Genomic DNA, 6,498 nt, shown 5'->3' with positions numbered 1-6,498 from the left:
ATTCACAGACTGTCCCACTATAGTGTGTTTATGAGAGAAAGTATAGACCTACTACTAATGTATTTGTGGCGGTCTCTATTTATTTCTGGCGGGCCACCACGAATGAATGAATGTATGGTTAATACCAGACATATCTGTCTAGTACACTGGGCTAAAGTGAGAATAATTAAAAAAGTACTACATGAATATACACCTTGAAGTTATGTTTTTTCCTGCTAATGTGAAGTGACTCTAAAGTACACACATTACTTATTTTAATACTACACCTTTGTGCAGGTAAGAATGCTAGAAATAACTGCTATAAATAAATGCTAATAACCTGTGACTGTAACCTGTGGATGCTTTGTGGTGCTTACAGTTGGATTTCATATCTTTTGTATGGGGAAAAATTGTTTCAAAATATGAACAAATCGGTCACATAACAATGCAAACTAACACTGAATGTCAAACAAATATTGACTTCAAGTAGAATTTGATTTTCAAACATTGATGTTAAATCCGCATTAGTCCCCGAATGTGACATGAGTTTAGCATTAAGCTGCATTCATGTTCACACAAAACAAGTTAAGACTTCTCGCTTTGTACCTGGCCTAGTTGGAGACAGTGACCCCGTTTGATTTTGTGAATCGATGTCAACAGTCTTGTTCCCTTGGTCTTTTTGGGCTTTGCTCGCGGCATACCAAGTCACAGGTCTTTGTTCTCCTGTAGGAGTCACAGTGAGCCCCAGCATACCAAGCAGACTCCTTTGTGGAACCTAAGAAAACAAAAAGACAAAATGAAACATGGGATTGTCTTTTTTTTTTTGTTTATCAGCGTCTCATGATGAATGGTCAGCCTGTCATAATGTACTACCACACATGCTGTTTGAGAAACAAAAGAGATTCAAAACTAAAGGGGGAAAAAAAAGTTTCCAGGCGCTTGTTCATGCACAAGTCCATCGCCGGGTATCCAGGCGTGATATGCTCGTTGCACAAGGAACTCCCCTAACTCTAAAAAAGCCTGACCTAGTCTCTAAGAATCCCTTCACGGCAGGGTCACTCGTCATTAGAAGCGTAGAGGAAGTGGCTTGCATAAAAAGTACGGCCACCCAAAGCGGCTGGCAAACGCCGTGTGTGCCTTTCAGCCAGTCAAGTCCTTTATTTATGTTGTGAACTGCTGCAACATTATCCAATGGAAATACATGTGGACTTTCTGCACAGTTTGCTCTCACACCTGGGAGGAATATTAGATCCGGAAGGTTCTTCTTGTGATACACTCTGTAATAAGCACAGGATAGTAAACCCCAATTATAAAACAATAACAGTAATATTTAGGGGGGTATTCTCCAATGATAAGCACTCAGGACCTTACAATTAATAAATTGTCAAAATTATAAATTCTACTGCAATAGTATATAGTGAAATAAAACAATACTAAGGGATATACATTTTATGAAGCTCCATCCATTTAGTGTCATTCAAATTAAAACTTTATTAGTAAGATTCCATATGTAATTTAAAGGGGACCTATTATGCTTTTTCCACTTTTCTGACCGATAAATGTAGTTAGAATGTTGTATTCTTGTGTTAAACCATGCCAAATAATGAGGTTTGCACATTTGGAAGTTAGCCCTGAAAGAAGTTTAGGATGGCTCAAAATGCTTGGTTTCAAAAGGCGTGGTCAAACTGCCCCTTTGTGACATCACAGAAGGACGGAATTCCTTATATATTGTATATATATTGTATGGCTCATTAGCTTTATACCGTTGTAGTTGCTTCAGTTCTGCACATCACCCTTGTTGATCACCCTCATGATGAATTGTTTTTATTGTATAAATTGTATTTTTTATATGTATTTATTTATTTTATCATGCAATAATATCATTCAATTAGATCACTGTGCTTCATAAAACAATATTTCACAGTTCATTTTGCTGTTGTCTTTTATATAGTTTGTCATTTGTGTTTTCAATATTATGTCACAGATGACCCCTGGAGGTGAGGGTATGCCACTGCACCCACTCATTCTCCTTACATGACCCTGAACAAATCATAAACAGTATCAGTATTTGTTGCATATAGAGTTATTTTATGGTTTTATTTCACTAGCATCTATAATTATTTACCTTTTATTTACACTACAGAAGATGGACAGGATTTGTGACAATAGCAAGTCATTACAGTTGGTGTCCTTCAACCCATTGTCTGAACCCGGTATCATTTTCCCACAGTCCTGCTATCCTCCATAACTAGTTCATATGCACACAATAAAAATAAATATACAGAAACACATTATAGAAAGATGCTTGCTGTGAAAAAGAGGTACCCAAATGAAGTAGAGCCCCCCCACCCAGCCACCCCAATGTTGGCCAATGTTGTAAAGGACTGTCAGTTACGGCCGCCTCCTTTTGGGCCAGCGGGATTCAACTCGGAGGGCCCAGTGAAGGGCTATTCTTCCTGGAAAGCAGCCCCGGCTGCTCATGGACTTGAATGCACCCGGCCGCCATAATCTTCCGAGCTGTGGGAGCCCACTCAATATTCACGGGCTGTGCCTCCTTTGCCTTAAGCAGGCGTAGGCTCGCATGCTGATGCTATGACGCACGCTAATGCTAAAGGATAACACGTGCTTAATGGCAGCGTGGCGTGGAGTGGTGGTGATGGGAGTGGTGGTGGGGGGGGGGGGGGGGTGCTGTGGATTTAGGGGATTTTAGTCACGCAGAGTAGAGTATGACGCTGTGATACTATGCTCTGACACATTTACTGTCATAATTCATTAGCAGGTTGCTGCAGTGCCCCCAAGTGGCCAACAGTAACAACACCTTCATCATCGCTTCGGGAAAATTGGTGAGTAATTATGATTTGAACCAAGGAGAAAAAACATGTCTGTGCATGTCAATGCGCCAAATGCCAAGTTGTCCAAAACACATAATATTAATATCGACCTCGATGCTGGTAACCCTGGTTTGAAAAAAATTACATTTTTAATTCCGACCAATAATAATAATAATAATAATAATAATAATAATAATAATAATAATAATAATAATTCCAGGGTGTACCCCGCCTGTGACCTGAGTGAGTACAAGTGGCACAGAAAATGGAAATATTAATAATATTAATAATATTAATAATATTAATAATATTAATAATATTAATAATATTAATAATATTAATAATATTAATAATATTAATAATATTAATAATATTAATAATAAATCATACAAATGATAATAATAATAACAATCGGAAAACATATTTACATAGCACTTTTACAAGTAATTATTAATTGTACTATTTATTTACCATGAACAATAAAACGTTTTCTGCCTGTAATTAATAAGTCGATATGTGGACACGGGTTAGCTATATGTTATGTAGAAATATACATGTACATAAATACTATCTATTTAATATAAGGATTGAAAAAATGATTGACAAATCAAATTTCAATAAAGGTGAATGATAATAAATTAAAATGACAACCTGCTGTATGGCATCTAAATGTAATATCATATTGATGGGAAGAATTTCATACATTTTCAGAATTTAATCAACTAAAGCCAAAATCAAAATCATTTGTCATTTGACACTATGACATAAGAACAGAACTCTTCCTCACATGTACTATACTGTAAATGTGTCTCTCTTAGTGCAATACCGCCCTCTCGTGGATACATCATGCACTGTATATTGTCAGTCACACCAAGCATGCTCTCTGTAAGGGACTAATAGGGTGAAAGGAGCTATCTTAGCATTTTTCAACCGTGTACACCAGGTAAAATGGACATGCCCAGAGGTTGTGTGTACTGCAAACTGTCATAAAGGGGAACTTAACGGTCAAAATAGGTATTTCCGATGTCCGTTAGCTAGCTCATACTAACTCATTTTCTTGCGTTACAATGCACATAAAAGGCAAAGAAATATGTGTTCATGTTTCACATCAGGATTGTGAATGATGGGCAAAATTCCCCCCAAAAAGTGCAGTTCCCCTTTAAGATGCACAGTGATTTTTTTTTGATTAAACATTCCAATGAAAAACTCACTGCTAGGGTTTCTAATGACCACCAGGTTGAAAAGGTTGGCATGAACTACTGTGGCTGTAGGCAACCTCCCGTTGATTTTTTTTATTTTTTTCTGCAGCTGACTCCATAAGAAGTGTATACGCTTGCATACGCTTTAGAATGCTGATTGCGCTACACAGTTAAATGCTATATCGCCCCCTGTTGCCCTGGCTTGCACTTCACAAGCTGGGAATGTATTTTTAGGAGTTTTATTTTGACCTTTGAATGACAATAAATAAATAATGAAATCATTAATAATAATAAGCAAAGTTGTCTCATTTAGGTTTGTTTTAATCTCTCTTCAAAAGAAAACCAGCCTGTCAATCTGCAAGGGGACGCAAACACACCCCCAAATTATTAAAAATAAAATAACGTATCTGGAGTGGGGTCAAAAGCTGATTGGAGCAAATTAACTATCATTTGACATATATGTTTGTAAGTATCTGTAGTCTGCTTTATAGTTAGCATTCTTCACATGAATAATCTGCCTATGGAGTCCTAAATGTCATTTTGAGGGTCATATCTAAAAAGAGCAACACGGTAGACGTAGACAGAACGAGACGGGGACATGTGACACGGGGCCAGGACACACCATGCTGGGTCATGCTGCTCTGGGAGATTTTATTGGAAAGATTTTTCATATATTTTTTTTTTTATTGTGTTTTTCTCTTTTTTTTCTACTTGCACTTGCGCCCTTTGTCAGGAATGTGTTGAGCGGGACAATCAAGCAGCAAGAGTCACAGGTGATTATCATCATCATCATCATCATGAGCATCCTCCCTCTTGTATCAGAATTATTTCCTCAAGCTAGAAAAGTCGTTTACATCACATCATGTAAGTGATTTGGATTTTTTTTTTTTTTTTTTTGAGAGCACAAACATTCCAGCAACACACTCTATATAGGGCTTCATAAGGAGGGGTGACAATCAGAAAATAAAAAGCATGACTTTTTGCATAGTATTAAATGAACAAAGACATTGAGTTCTTTATTTACAATTATTATTATTATTATTTTAGAGATTTAAAAAAAAAATCATTAAAAACAAGATAAATAAATCACTTACCCAATAAACGGCTAAGTGTGCCAAAAGGTTGTTAGCTTGTAGGCATGTCTCTTTTTCTTGCTTCCACAAACGGCATGCTGCTAAGTACAGTACATCCAGGCAGGTGAGAAAATATACAACAATTCATGTCATCATCATCATCATCATCATCAGTGGCGTGGGGGCTTACCATTAAAATATGCTGGGGATGCAATCACATGATTGTGTCACCAGGTCAGGAGACTCTTTGCTTGTATTTACATAATGTGACAGTGGAACCTTAAAAAGTGGTACAATTTCGAGAGAAAAAAAAAAAAAGTTGTGGTGGTCAAACTCCGGCGCACGGGCCATTTTTGGAATTTTTTTTTGTGGTCGGCCACAAATCGGATTCTACAATCGGATTGTAGAAATATAAAAATATTGTTGGACACTGAGTGGCAGTACTGCACTCATTTTTGAACTGTTTAATATTAATGCATGGCACGTTCTAAAAAGTAAAAATATTAAGAGAAAAAGTAATAATTTTAGGAGAAAAACATCATTTTGTAGTATAAAGTTGAAATATTTAAGGAAAGAAAATTTATTTTTAAAATGTTATAATATTCTGAGAAAGAGACGAAAAATAAAGTTGTAATGTTTGGAAATTAGGTTGTGGAAAAAGTATTATTTATTTAATTATTAATTATTATTATTTATGGGAATAAATAATATGTTATTATTTTATATTATCACATAATATTATGTGAAGAAAATTTACAAGAAGAAAGTTGAAATAATTGGGGGAAATCAGCACAAATGAAAAAAAAAACATCTGTAATTTCACAAGAATAAAGTCAAAATATTAAAAAACAAGTTGTATTCCAATGAGGAAAAAAATGTCACAATTTTACAAGAATGAAGAAAAATAATTTAGTAGCATAATATTAAGTAATAATATTAAAACAAACACAAAAAATGCAAATAACGTTGTCATTTTTGGAAAATTGGGATGGGGAAAAAGTTCATATTATGGGAATAAAATCCTAATATTATGACAAGAGTCCATGCATCCTTTCATGTATCAATATTTGGCCCTCATTGGAAAAACATTACAGTCGTCCCTGGCCACTTTTATGGCTTCTTGTTTTTCCAAAAATAGATTCATAAATCCTTGCAGTTGCATGGTTGAATACGGCCAATTAGTTTAAAAAAGTATGCATATTTAATCAGACTTTTTTTGCCTAAATGAATCATTTTCAACCATAAAAAATGACTAAATGAACTACAATACAAATATAAGGGCATTCTGAAGATGCATTCAAAGACGTAGTGATGGTCACCATGTGACAGTAATGTTACATTGATGAGACAATCATCATCACAGGAAGTAGTGTACCGAACAAGCATTAAATAAGAAAAAAGCTGACTACATTTGAG

This window comes from Doryrhamphus excisus, linkage group LG18 (assembly GCF_037039965.1).
Source record: "Doryrhamphus excisus strain RoL-2023G ecotype Guam linkage group LG18, RoL_Dexc_Guam_v1.1, whole genome shotgun sequence".
NCBI classification, from domain to species: domain Eukaryota; kingdom Metazoa; phylum Chordata; class Actinopteri; order Syngnathiformes; family Syngnathidae; genus Doryrhamphus; species Doryrhamphus excisus.
This window is presented reverse-complemented; position numbering follows the sequence as displayed.